The 14,433-nt window shown below is 40.8% G+C and overlaps 1 protein-coding gene across 11 annotated transcripts in view; it reads left to right on the top strand.

Moving 5' to 3' along the window:
• MAP3K13 (mitogen-activated protein kinase kinase kinase 13) overlaps positions 1-14,433 on the top strand; it is a 187,266-nt gene that overhangs the window by 66,968 nt on the left and 105,865 nt on the right. For 4 of the 11 annotated variants that reach the window (XM_049881208.1, XM_049881131.1, XM_049881170.1 and 1 more), the window contains exon 1: positions 10,560-11,146. The exons of the other annotated variants lie outside the window; for them this stretch is intronic. The gene's annotated coding sequence lies outside the window, so the exon portion shown is untranslated. Of the gene's footprint in view, positions 1-10,559; positions 11,147-14,433 lie in introns of those variants that run through there. 11 annotated transcript variants of the gene reach the window in all.

The raw sequence follows: 14,433 nt of genomic DNA, 5'->3' as shown, positions 1-14,433 counted from the left end.
TAAGCTCTAAATTGCTGTGGAAGACTGTTTACAAAGACTGTCTAGGACCAGATTCGTTCCAGATAATTATTTCTGAAATTTAGATATTGGAACTCCAAAATAGTACATTAGATAAAAAAGATAGCCTAGCACAAGAGGCGTGGTACGTAATATGGGACATAAAAAATGACGAGAGATAGATGCGTATTAAATGCCTGTATCAAAGAACAGCGATTTTTAAAACTTTTTGTACCTCAACCCACAGTAAGTAATAATGATACATACACATAACAAACACAAGTTTCCTGAAACAATAATACTTAATATCACCACATGAGATGGACACTATTTTTAACTCTGTTCCATTTTATTTCATCTTTAAAATGCTAGTAATGACCCTCTAAGTTGATTTCATGGTGCACTCATTGGTTGCAACCACAGTTTGAAAAATAATTTCTTAAAAATTCCTTTACGTATCATGTGAGTTAATTCAAGATTGCATTTTCCGTCATCCTTTTGAACCTGTCAAAAATTTGTTCACCTTAAAATGGAAAAGCATAAAATTTACCCTAATGTTTAGGGCTGTGAATACAACACATTTGTTTTATTTATTGTTCTCACACTGAAAATTAGAATTTGTAATGCAAACTCTTTACCTTAAAAATGTCAAAAAAACATCATGTGGTAATTTTGAAATACAAGAAATTTTAATTTATTGAGAAATTCCTATGGCTATACAGGTGGATGTACGGCAGAATCAGTTTTTGGCTGTGTATGTGTGTGCTTTTAAACTTTTATTTAACAGCTTTATTCAAGTAAAACTGACATGCAAGAAATAGCACATACTTAAAATGTACCATTTGGTAAGTTTTGATGTAAGTATACTGTACCCATGAACCCGTCAGCATAGTCAAGAGAATGAACATACCTAACACCCTCAAAAGCTTCCTTGGTAGAGGTGGAGAGGAAGGGAGACATACCCCCTAGGCAGTAGTCACTTTTTGTTTACAGAAATGGGAAAGGTGCCACCGAATATGAATGAAGTTTGCACAGTATGACTGATGTAACTGACGCCAATGTCAGTAAGCTATACACAGGGAAAAAGGATGGATGGGCAAATGCTAGGTGTGTATGGTTTTGCAACAATAATGACAACCAAAAAAAAAAAAAAAAGCGGAGAGGGGGCTACAGATGTTGATACTAATAAGACATAACCAATCACCCCATGGGATTAGTTCTCTTGGTTTGGGGGTTTAGGACTGTGCTCATGGGACAATCCAGTCAATTGGCATAATATGGTTCTTGAAGTTTATGTTCCACCTCCCAGTACGGTGAGTAGTGTCTGGGATCTTAAAAGATTACGAGCAGCTGTCTGGCACAAAGGACAAAGAAGGAAACCCAAGAATCAGAGAAGAAAGTGAACTACAGGACTGATTGTCTATATGAGCCACTGCCACCTCCACCTTGAGACCAGAAGAACTAGATGGTGCCCAGCTACCATTACCAAACATTCTGATCAGAGACGCAATAGATGAATCCCGGTAAAGAGGGAGAAAAATGTAGAACAGAGCTTCAAAGTCTTAAAGAATCCGGATTTACCAGATGGACCTATTGAGGCTGGAGGAGTCCCTAAGACTATGGCCCTAAGTTGCTCTTCGAACTCTTGAATTGAAACTATCCCCTGAAATCACCTTTAAACTAAGTAGCAGTTTAGCCCAAAGAGTAAAGATTGTTACCCTTGACTATTGTGTTTCTTTTAAAAACAAACAAACAAACAAAATTATCTATATAAGACCAAAGAATCAACAGCTATTTTAAAACAAAGGTGAAAAGGTTGGGGAAGGTGAGATTGAGTAAATGAAAGTGAAACTGCTAGAACAGAAAGAACAAGAATGTCTACACAATGTGAGGAATGTAACCAATGTCAGTTATCATTATGTCTAGAAATGGTGGAAGGGAGTGGGTTTTGCTGTGTATATTTTCACCAAAAAAAAAAACAAATAAATAAACCAATCAAAAAATAAATAAATAAAAAAAGACAGCTTCCTCAGGCCCCTTTGTAGTCTCTCTCTACTACCCCTCCCCCCCCTTAACTGGCAACCATTGATCTGCTTTCCGTCACATTAGTTTGCATTTCCTAGAATTTTATATAAATAGAATCATGCAGTGTGCAGTCTTTGAACATGGTTTCTTTCACGCCATTCCTACATGTAGATTACAGCCTTGAAAACCCTATGGGATCGCTGTGAGTCGAAATGGACTTGACAGCAGTGGGTTTTGGTTTTGGTTTTTGTTTTTATGCAGCGTAATTACTTTGAGATTCATCTGTGTCGTGTGAACCACTGTACATTTCTTGGTGGTGTAGTGGTTAAGTGCTACGGCTGCTAACCAAAGGGCCAGCAGTTTGGGTCCACCAGGCACTCCTTGGAAACCCTATGGGGCAGTTCTACTCTGTCCTGTAGGGTAGCTATGAGTTGGAATCCACTCAAGGGCAATGGGCTTGGTTTGGTGTTTTCTTTCTTTAGTATCCCATTGTATAGATATACCACAGTTTGCTTATTCACCTATTGAGGGGCATTTGGGTTGTTTTCATTTAGGAGCTACTGCAAATAAGGCTGCTATGAAGATTCAGGTACAAGTCTTTGTATGGACAAGTGCTTTCATTTCCCTTGGATAAATACTTAGGAGTGGAATGGTTAGGTCACATGGTAGGTATATGTTTAACATTTTAAGAAACTCTGTAGAAGGATATGACAACAGTTCTTTTGAAGAGATTCACCAGGACAGCCATCTTCCTGGTGTCCTACCTTTAGTTGTCAGCTTGCCCTTACAGACTGTACAGCTGGAATATCTTCTGCTTAGGAGAAAATGATCTTTGTTCTATCAATCTATGAAATTACTATGTTTTAAAATCCAAGACTGGATTCAGACTTTTATGATTCCAAAAAAAAACACTCGAACCCATTACCGTCAAGCCAATTGAGACTCATAATGATCCTATAGGGCAGAACAAAACTGCCCTGTAGGGTTTCCAAGGCTGTCATCTACAGAAGCAGACTGCCACATCTTTCTCCCGTGGAGCGGCTGGTGGGTTCGAACCACTGACCTTTTTTGGTTTACAGCCAAGTGCTTCACTATTGCACCACCAGGGTTCCTTTATGATTCCAAACACGGGGAAAAAATTATCTCTTGCCCAAATACTAAGTTAAAATCATCAAAACATGCTAACTGTATAGTACATAATGAGGTCCAATAAAATTTTTATTTTTCCCACAATGGCAACTTTGATTCTTTAAAACAAATATGTCAAATATCTGATTCTGTGATAAATGAATATTTTGGGTGCTTCCTCTTTTTTTTTTTTTTTTTTGCTGTAGGTCTAAGCACGTACATCGTCTACGTGGGTGATCCTGAACAGTTCTCTTCATGAAATAGGTTCTAATAGACTGGTTTTCATTTGCCCTATTATGGTCCTTACCACTATCACAGATTGGGATGCTGGGTACCCCTATTGGTTATTCAGAGGCCTGTGGATCACGCCCTTACAAAGGGCCATATGTGATAGCAAATACTTCTTCAATAATTACTGTAGGATAACTGTTTAAATGGATGATGATTATACAAATTTCTCTTAAAACATATCTAATTGCTTGGATCTTTCTAGTGTGAGATCCTTGGTTCAATTATCTTTTGTTTTATAGTCTGGCATAATAACAGCATAGGTTCTGGAGTCTGCCGCTTTTGTTAAAAACTGGCCTTGTGATTTGGCAAGTTACTTAGCCTTTTGGTGCCTCACATGAAGACCTGGTGGCACAGTGGTTAAGAGCTCAGCTGCTAACCAAAAGGTCGGTAGTTTGAATTCACCAGCCGCTCCTTGGAAACCCTATGAGGCAGTCTACTCTGTCCTGTAGGGTCTCTATGAGTCAGAATCAACTCGACAGCAACGGGTTTGGGTTTTTTTTTGGTTTTATGCCTCACATGGAGCCCTGGTGGCACAATGGTTAAGAGCTCAGCTGCTAACCAAAAGGTTGGTAGAGCGAATCCACGGGCTACTCCTTGGCAAACCCTATGGGACAGTTCTACTCTGTCCTATTTGGGCGGTATAAGTCAGAATCAACTTGATGGCAACAGGGCTTTTTTTTTTTTTTTTTTTTTTAATGCCTCACATTCCTCATTTTAAAACAGACTGAAACCCCTACCTCATGTCGCTGTAGGGCTTAAATGAGATAATAATGTGGGGCTCTTAGCACAATGCTTGACATGTAGTACAAACTGACCGTTTGTAGCTATATTATTATTATACTCCTTAATGCTTATCTTCATGAATGGAAGAGAGTAATGGCACAGATAATTCAACTTAGTAAATGATAAAGTAATTTTTTCACTTGGGACAAAAAGTTCTTGGGCAGATGCATGCTGTTTACATTTTGCTTGGGCTTCAATTTTTCAGCATACGCAGATCAATCACAGGAAGGCCATAAAGCAGACATTGAGACAACAATAATTGAGAATTGACTTTAAGATGAAAGTCAGGGAAAGGGAAGATCATAGGAAAAGCAGGTTTTTATAATCTCTGAATAGAGAGAAATAATAAACAATCTGAGAGATCCAGAGTTATAAAGTCTGCCTCAAAACAGGATAACCAGTGAGGAAATCCACGAAGTGTTGAGACACACAAGGTAAGTTTAGTTATGACTTTGACCATGAGGTTGTTGGGTATGTGGCTGGCATTGACTGTTCACCATGTTGAGGTACTCTGCTAAATCTACAGTTACTTCCATTTTACTGTGATGCACATGGCACCCAAGAAACTTGCCCAGGGTTTCTGAGTGAATGCATTTTAAAGTCTGGGTTAATTGAGAATACTTCTTTGAAAGTCACTTGCTTTAAAATGCCAAAGAGTTTACTACTGAGAGGAAATGCTGGGTCTTAAGAATGTTGTACATTTGAGGATGACAAAGACAATAATAAGGGCAAACACAGAGTGAAAGAATGCAGAATTTAAAAGTTAATCTACCAAAATATGGAAATGATTAGTGTCAGAAAGGAAACTGTCATAGTACAGAGTCTGATATTAATTTGGGTGAGTCTTGAGCAAAACTGAAGTGAATTCAACGAATAACGTATTAATAAGGACTCTTTTGGCTGCAAGTAACAGAAACCTATATTAAATTGGTTTAAGCCCCTAAAAAAGGAGGAGGAGGAGGAAGGGATGTATTGGTTTATGTAATCTGGAGGCTTCAGGCATGACTGAAGGTAGGCACTCAGTCACTGACAGGAATCTGTCATCTTTTCTCTGTCTCTCAGGTCTGCTTTCACCTGCCCTATATATGTGAACAAAGATGACAGCTGTCTGCTTAAGTGCCTTATACTTATAGCCAGCCTGGTGAAACAAATGTACCTTTTCCCCATAAAAGAGTTGCAGCAAACATTCTGGGGATGACTTAGATAACTCTTACTGGCTGGCTTGGGTCATGTGTCTATCCTTTCACTAATTGTTTTGACCAAGGAGGTGAATTAGCCGGCCTTGGGTCACGTGTCCTTTCGTGGCGTTCTAGTTTCAGGTGGGGTCAGCTCCACCTGAAGCACTTGGTCCGAGTGTGAGGGAGAAACAGTTTCTGTGGATGGAGAAGATGCAGGACAGACTAGAAGAAAAGTGGCAGATGTCCACTCTTCTCATATTTTGGTCTCCAATCATGTTACCTGCACTATGAGGTTAAAATGGAAATGCCAAGTTTTATCTACCTGAAGAAGGGGGAAATTAAAACAGGATCAGAAGGTGAGAAGTTAGATGGCTACATTTCTTTTTTTTTTTTTTTTATAATTTTTATTGTGCTATAAGTGAAACTTTACAAATCAAGTCAGTCTCTCACACAAAAACTTATATGCACCTTGCTACATACTCCCAATTACTCTCCCCTTAATGAGACAGCCCACTCCCTCCCTCCACTCTCTCTTTTTGTGTCCATTTCACCAGCTTCTAACCCCCTTTACCCTCTCATCTCCCCTCCAGGCAGGAGATGCCAAGATAGTCTTAAGTGTCCACCTGATCCAAGAAGCTCACTCCTCACCAGCATCCCTCTCCAACCCATTGTCCAGTCCAATCTATATCTGAAGAGTTGGCTTCGGGAATGGTTCCTGTCCTGGGCCAACTGAAGGTCTGGGGGCCATGACCACCGGGGTCCTTCCAGTCTCAGTCAGACCATTAAGTCTGGTCTTATGAGAATTTGGGGTCTGCATCCCACTGCTCCCCTCCTCCCTCAGGGGTTCTCTGTTGTGTTCCCTGTCAGGGCAGTCATCGGTTACAGTGGGGCACCATCTAGTTCTTCTGGTCTCAGGATGATATAGGCTCTGGTTCATGTGGCCCTTTCTGTCTCTTGGGCTCATAATTACCTTGTGTCCTTGGTGTTCTTCATTCTCCTTTGATCCAGGTGGGTTGAGACTCATTGATGCTAGATGGCTACATTTCTTTTCATGAGCTCTCTGAAAGTAGTACAGATTTTATGTGGATGAGAAAAAGCAAGCCAAACAAAAAAACCAAACCCATTGCTGTCGAGTTGATTCCAACTGATGGCAACCCTATGGGACAAAGTAGAACTGCCCCATAGGGTGGATTTGAACTGCCAACCTTTTGTTTGGCAGTCGAGCTCTTAACCACTGTGCCACCAGGGCTCCATGGATGAGGAAAGAAATGTGTAAAGCTTTCTTTTGCTCTTTCAATGTGTAGAGTGCCCTTATAAACTCAAGATATAATTTTTAGTCCCTCAACAGCAGTGGGTTTGTTTTTTTTGCCATAATTTGTGTGTGATGGAATGATGTCTTTGGGGGCTGTTAAACATTTTATTAACTGAGAAGTCCATTTACTTTTGATTTGTTTCGGTGCATTTGCAACCTCAATCAGAGAAGAATTCTTACATCCTTCATTTGTAGTCATCCTTTCAACAGGGATGATACATTAGAAGTTCATTAAGTTGTGAAGATTTATTCTAAATAGCATATAAAATCTCAAAGCAATTTCTTTTCTCCGCCTGATTAGATGTTTTATTTTCCTTTAATACAAAATAGGGAAGTGTTCAAGTCCAGTTAACTTCTTCAAAGTCTGCCATACTTATGCGCACATTTAGGGTTTTCTTTTATCATAAAGATGATTTTAGAATTTACCAATGTGAGGTGATTTTCACATCTTTAAAAGTTAATAGTTAATAGAGTATGAATTTGTATTTATAGCCTGTCTTTTCAAAAAGAATTTGAAGGGCTTAACATGAAGGAAACACCTATAGAGTAAGCTTGACAAGGAGCCCTGGTGGTGCAGTGGTTAAGAGCATGGCTGGTTAACAAAAAGGGAAATCAAAAAGTCAAAGAAGAAGGGAAAGCACATATGCCAACTGCAAAAGCTACAGTATATATTATTGAACACAAAAGTTGCCTCTGAGCTTCCCAGGAGCAGGAGCAAAAAAAAAAGAAGAAGAAAAAAATGGAAATGTGATAGATTACATTGTTATCGTCTGAGAGGTGGATGCCTAATATTCACCAAGAACAGAAAAGCTTTCCCTGGTATTAAGTTCTAAACTGAAGTCCTCTCGTGAACTCCTCACACGGGGGACATTGAGCACGGTAATGAACATCGCAGAAGCAATATGACTGTTCCTTATAATAATAATTCTTGATAACAGCACAGTCACAACATAAAAGTTTAACTTGATGGTAGCGATTCTGCTGGGGCCTAGGAGTCTAATGATATTTAGGCGGTGTGTACCCTTTCTTTCTTTTGCCGGATATTTCTAACAGAGATTGCCACTGGGTCATGATACTTTGGATTTCCGTTAGATTCTGGCCGCAATGAGTCATTTGCTTGTTTAAAAAACCTACATTTTTTCTTTAAAAAACAAAACAAAACACCATCACCCCAAACTAGAATACCTCATTTTTTAGAGCTGAATGATAGTACCTTAACTCCTGTTCTTAGATTTTTATCCAGTAATGAATCTTGAATTTCTTCTTGGGTAATGAGACCAGAGTTGTCTTCTAGTCATTACTGAAATCTGAAGAGGTTCTTTTGGTCCTGAAAAGAGATTACGCGCCTTGATAATGGCTTTGTCGTCCTCTGAGCTTAGCATGCTCACACGCTGAAGTAAAAATTACTTGTGATGATGGGGCTTGGCTGGATTTTTTTAGAGCTTCACTGTCCCATATGGTAGCCGCATATGACTATTTCTTTTTAAATTTAAATTAATTAAAATTAAGTAAAATTTAAAATTCAGTTCCTCAGCCACACTCATTACATTTCAAATGCTCAGTAAGCACACGTGGCCATTGTGTCAGTGCCAATTCTAGAACATTTTCATCATCGCAGGAAGCTCTCTTGGGCAGTGTGGCTCCATGTCTTTTCTATGTATCTCTATCTCTCCCTCCCCCTCTTCCGCCCCACAAATGGTAGCTTTCTCTGAGACTGACCTCTACAGCTTCTACAATCTGGGGAAACCATTTATCTTTCCAGCGATTTCCCATGATATTTGACATGGAGAAATTTTTTGTTGTCCAGTTGATATTTCTGTAGTACAGGGTACAAAAAACCAAAACCAAACCCTGAGCCACTGAGTCAATTCCAACTCAGGTGACCCTATAGGACAGAGTAGAACTGCCCCATAGGGTTTCCAAGAGGCGACTGGTGGATTCAAACTGCCCTGACCTTTTGGTTGGCAGCCGAGCTCTTAACCACTGCACCACTAGGGCTCCTGTGGTACAGGGTGCTACTTACTAAAGTGACAAGTCGATAGAGCCAGCTAGTTTTTATTTGCCAGATAATAAATATTGAGCCAGCAGTCTTAGGAGGTGTTGTTAGAGGCATTTACAGATCCTGTTTTGCTGAATTGCTTCAGAGACTAACCCCATCCTTGATAGTAATGACATTGCTGTCAAACCTCACAGCAAACTTGTTAGCTTCTGTAACAGATTTTGCCAATCTCATTGACATTTTCCGTAAAGAGGTTGCCCCCTTTTTTTTTAAATTAGTCTGTGTCCAATCCCACTGTGCATAGGGTCACCAGGAGGCAAGGCTGACTTGACGACAGCTAGCAACAACTACAATTATTTTGGAAGAAAAATGTTTTCTATAAATCTGATTCTTTTGGTGTATCCTTGGTACACATACATGTTGTTATAGGCCTGTGTGGTACAACTCGGGCCTATTGGGAACGTACCAGTGCTGCATTGGCCTTGACCACTCCCATCTTACACAGGTAAACTTTGGATCTATCTTTTACGTAGTAATATTCCACAGTAAGCTCCTTTAGAGAAATTTGTTGAATACGTTGTTTGCCAATCATCTTATTCTATGGCTTGAGTATATAGAAAAGTACAGTTAACATCTTTGCTGTGTATAAAGTTGTTGTTGTTTGGTCCCATCGAGTCAGCTCGGACTCATAGCAACCCTACATACAATAGAAAGACCGCCCGGTCCTGCGCCATCTCACAGTCTTTGTTATGCTTGAGCCCATTGCTGTAGCCACTGTATCAGTCCATCTCATTGAGGGTCTTCCTCTTCTTCGTTGACCCTCCACCCCACCAAGCATGATGTGCTTCTCCAGGGACTGATCCCTTCTGATAACATGTATAAAGTAGTCCTGGAAAGGTCTCTTGTTCCAGATGAGCTGAGCACTGTGTGGTACTCATTAGTCTGGGGTTTGGATCCCCCACAACCACAGAAACAGGCTACCACCTTCCTTCTCTCAGCTGTACAAAAGAACCTGACTGAGAAAGAGAGCAGATCTCTGTTCAGAATGTCCTTGGTCACTGGACACCTCAGAACTGAGGTTTCGTATTAACCATGAATGCGTGTGCCAGTTTCAAGGATTTGAGGACATTTCCCAAGTTCAAAAAAGTCCTGATATCGGTAATTTCAAAGCAAAGTGATGGGGTAGAAGGACAACAAATTAATCTCTACTTTCGTGTAACGTTGCAACTTTTTAAAATAAAGAGTAAAGAAACGTCGTGGGGATGGCATAGGACGGGGAAGGGTTTTTGTTCCGCTGTGCGTGTGGCCACCAGGAGGGGGTGTGGGGGTGACACCATAGCAGCCAACAACAACAACAGATAAGTGTCACCAGCCCGTTGGGTGAATTTAATGTAGTTATTTTTACTGTTAATGATAAGACTTCTTACTGAAAGGCAAGTTTTCTCTAAGATTCATTAAGATCCCTTTTGGAGCTTTGCCTTAATTGAATATCAGAAGTTGAATAAACCAACAAGGAAATGTTCTACCTTATTCAACCGTAGCAGCGAATTACCCTTCCACGCCCTCTTTGCTTTATCACAAAGGTCAACAAGATGTTATTGTTATACAAAACAATTACACTTGTGTAATATCGCCTTATATTTGTATGTTTGTGTTTCTTTAGTCATTAGCCTACCCATCCACCCCTTCCCTACTATTTTGCTTTTACAAGTCTTGGTGCACAGGGCATGCATTCCACTGGGCCCCAGTTTTATAAACTATTTTCCTTGGGTTTTTTTTTTTTTTTTAATCACATGGGCCACATTGCTGAACAGCAAGAAATAGATTAAAGAGAATAACTCTAGAGGATAAAAGATTATGGAATTTTCTTCTGTCTGCACTTTTTGGTGGCATTGATTCTACCGAAATTCTATTTTGATTCCCTCCAATAATATTGTTCTCATGACTGTCAAGGCATGAGGCGCGTGCGCGCGCGTACACACAGACACACAGACGCGCGCGCGCGCACACAGAGACACACACGCACACACTCCTGGAGCTGCCTGTCTGTCGTAAGGCAGTGGCAGGCGACTGATTGGCGGGCTGTGTGTACTCTGTGACCAGATTCCCTCTACAGGAAGGCAGGCCATAACTGCCTGAAGCCCATTGGCCGGGCCTCCCCTGGAGCCTCCCTTTCTTTTTCACGGCCCACCCACAGCCAAGTCTGTGCGGAATCCTGAACCAGCCCGATTTACATCCATTCATGAGTCTGTGACGTCAGCAAGCCTCTGGGCCCCTTTGCAGTGCGCTGGGGGGATTGTGTGGGTGGAATCCACCGCCCTTGATTTTTCTAATTCTGCAAGGCCGTTTTTTTTTTTTTTTTTTTTTTTAATTAACCGTCCATCTTTTTAAAGCAAGAAAATGGGACGGCATGTGTAGGAATCCTTCATCGTGGTGAGTACTGCACTCTGTTTTTCTGTTTCCTTCGCATTTATCTCGCAGGGGCAGATGGAGAACGTATTTGTGATTGGAGGTGATTAGCAAACGGATAATATTGAGGGAGACAGAGGGAGCCAGACAGACAGAGACGGGGGCAGAGAGAAACCCGAAACCCCCTTACAGCTAGGAGCCTCTGAAACTGACAGCTGGTTTTCCTTTGCTTGTCTGCCTGCTAGACGTGGACGTTTTTCGTTTACGGCTCTGCACATTACCTCCAGATGCTGGCTCGGCTCTCCTTAAAGGGAGGTGCGTTTCTCTGAGAGGGGATGAGGGTGGTATGAGAGGAAAAGCCCAGGTCACCAGCACGGTGCCGGGGAGAACCGGGCCCGCTAGAAACAGCAGGTTCCAGCCCGCTGGGCACTTGTCTTGCTTTCTGCTGTCCTTTCTGTTGTTTCTCGCCCTTCACCTTGCCTTTGTTTCCTGATTGTCCAGCAGTGGATAACCTCAGATGGCAATCTGGGGAAGATGAGTACTTGTTCAATCATTTTTTTCTCAAGCTTTTATTATGGGAGCTATAGTGGGGTATTTATGCATATCTGTAACTCCTCTATGTCACGGTATACACCTTATTTACACTGTCTGGAAAAAACCTCAAAGCCTGTACTAGAGGCAAGGGGGAAGTTATCCTTAAAATTCTAATTTTTAAAAAATGTCCCCTAGCAAAAACTAAGAAGTGGTTTCTTACTGCGTTCCATAATTATCTTGCATAGAAATGCACACAAATATGTTCATAAGGTAAACTTCCCACTGAAGATAGTTTATTCCATTGGGTTTGGGAAACACAGTTAAGATCTGATGCGGTCCACGTCTTAAATTGGTTTGATAGTTTGCTCCAAGTTTTAGCAGTAAGTCAGTATCTGTGATTAAATCTGTTTTCCAAGACTCTGGTTTGTTCTGGCGCAAGTTGGTTGTGATAGTAAAGAAGAGGAATGTGACACTGTGACATGTCTGCCTCTGGGGCAGATCCTCAACCCAAATAATCTAGTAGCATTTTCCAACTGTCTCGCTTTGAGCCATTTATATGCTAGTCCACTGCATGCATCTGACTGCTCCTTCCAGTGAGAGGGAACCCAAAATGCCTGTGACTGCTTATCATCCCAAGTTGTCACGTTTAGCTTGAATAATCAATATTTGGTTTTGAGATTTTCACATCCTAATGTTATCTCATAAAGCAAGGCTTCTGAAGTATGGCTCTAATGCTATCTTTTGGATTATTCTTCTTAGTGAATCTTTCAACTCATATTTAATTTCAAAGTTTTCATGCCTGGGGATTTGGCATTTTCTTTTGTCTCTCAATCTGGCAATGCCCTCACTCAGCTCTTCTTATTTATTTATTTAAGTGCCATTGAACTCGCTAGAGTTGTAGGAGAAGGGAAACCTCTGCCTGGTTCTAAATCAGATCTTTGTCCTACATTTAGTTGGCTGTGGTTTCATATTTTGCTGTTTTTTATTTGCTAGGTGGAATAAAAGGAGCCCTGGTGGTGCGGTGGTTAAGAGCTTGACTGCTAACTGAAAGGTCAGCTGTTCGAACACACCAGCCACTCCAAGGGAGAAAGATGTGTGACAGTCTGCTGCCTTTAAGATGTACAGCCTTAGAACCCTATGGGGCAGTTCTACTCTGTCCTGTAGGGTCACCCTGAGTCGGAATCGACTCAGCAGCAACTGGTTTAGGTTAAACAAATGAAATGACATTTTATACCCCAAACCGTGCATAATATAAACATCTCCACTTATTTTAGCATTTTTCTTTTTTTTTGTGCACCTTCAGAAACTTTGTTGAAAGTAGCCATTTCAAAGTCATTTTAAATTATTGAAGCCTACTTTCAAAATACTGGACACTGGATTGGACTGGACGAAGGGTTGGAGAGGGATGTTGGTGAGGAGTGAGCTTCTTGGATCAGGTGGACACTTGAGACTATGTTGGTATTTCCTGCCTGGAGGGGAGATGAGAGGGTGGAGGGGGTTAGAAGCTGGTGAAAAGGACAAGAAAAGAGAGAGTGGAGGGAGAGAGCGGGCTGTCTTATTGGGGGGAGAGTAATTGGGAGAGTGTAGCAAGGTGTATATGGGTTTTTGTGTGAGAGACTGACTTGATTTGTAAACTTTCACTTAAAGCACAATAAAAATTATATATATATAAAAGACTGGCCACCCTGGTGGCATAGTGGTTAAGAGCTAAGGCTGCTAACCAAAAGGTTGGCAGTTCAAATCCACCAGGCTCTCCTTGGAAACGCTATGGGGAAGTTCTACTCTGTCCTATAGGGTCACTATGAGTTGGAATCAACTTGACGGCAGCAGGTTTCATTTTTTTTCTGTATCTAAAGTCTAAATTGTTAGGATCTGTTAAAGAAATGGGTTTATGTAATTTAGCTCGCCTTAGGAGATGTTCATCAGACTCTCTTTTATGTACATTTTGTGACGAAGCTGCACTTTGGATTATTAAGGTAAAACTATCCCTTTATGGCACAGAGTGACTCTAGAATCTCCCACTCTCTCCCAGTGGCTGTATTCTAGGTTATACTTATTTTCATATATAGGGTACTCGTAGGAAAAAAACAAACACAATAACTCTTAATTGTTTAATATCAAACAATAAAATCCTGTGTATCAGTGACAGTCAATAGATGGCTTTCTGTTTAAAAATTGAAGCTACTCCAGAAGTAGGAATTAATTTATTTAGTAAACAAAGTCAGTCAAACCGGAGCCGTGTCCGGGGGAACTGTCCAAAGAATGGTTTCTAAGGGCCGGAGGCCACATCCACCGGTATCTGAGGGAACAACCAGACTGTGGACGGCAGAACCGGTCAGTTTAGTTTGCTGTCTGCCTGCCCTCTGACCGCCTGCTTCAGCTGAGCTAATTGCTTGGGGGACTCAAATGAATCAAGATAGCCAAGATGACCAATTCTGCCAGGTGGCAGCCTGACTCTTGCAATTTTGATTAAAAGGAAGAACATTTTCTCAGAGCCCTTTGATAATTAAAAAAAAAAAAAAAAGTCATTCAAAAGATACCACACTCTTGGGTGTTGGTTATTATGCTGTAAGGATATAGAGAAGATGAAGGTTTAGACGATGCAGTCTTCCTCCCCTCCCCAAAGTCATCTAGAAGGCAAATTACCAAGCACATAGTGTCATGGTTCAGAAATTGTTCCTTGAAAATAGACTTTAACATTAGAATTTTCAGTGGAACTTTTTCTTGTCTTTTTTTTTTTTTTTTTTTACTATTCAGTGTTTGTAGAATAGTCACAG

The sequence above is a fragment of the Elephas maximus genome, chromosome 1 (genome assembly GCF_024166365.1).
Source record: "Elephas maximus indicus isolate mEleMax1 chromosome 1, mEleMax1 primary haplotype, whole genome shotgun sequence".
Taxonomy (NCBI): Eukaryota; Metazoa; Chordata; class Mammalia; order Proboscidea; family Elephantidae; genus Elephas; species Elephas maximus.
Note: the sequence above shows the minus strand (reverse complement) of the source record. Positions and strands in the feature narration are given on the sequence as shown.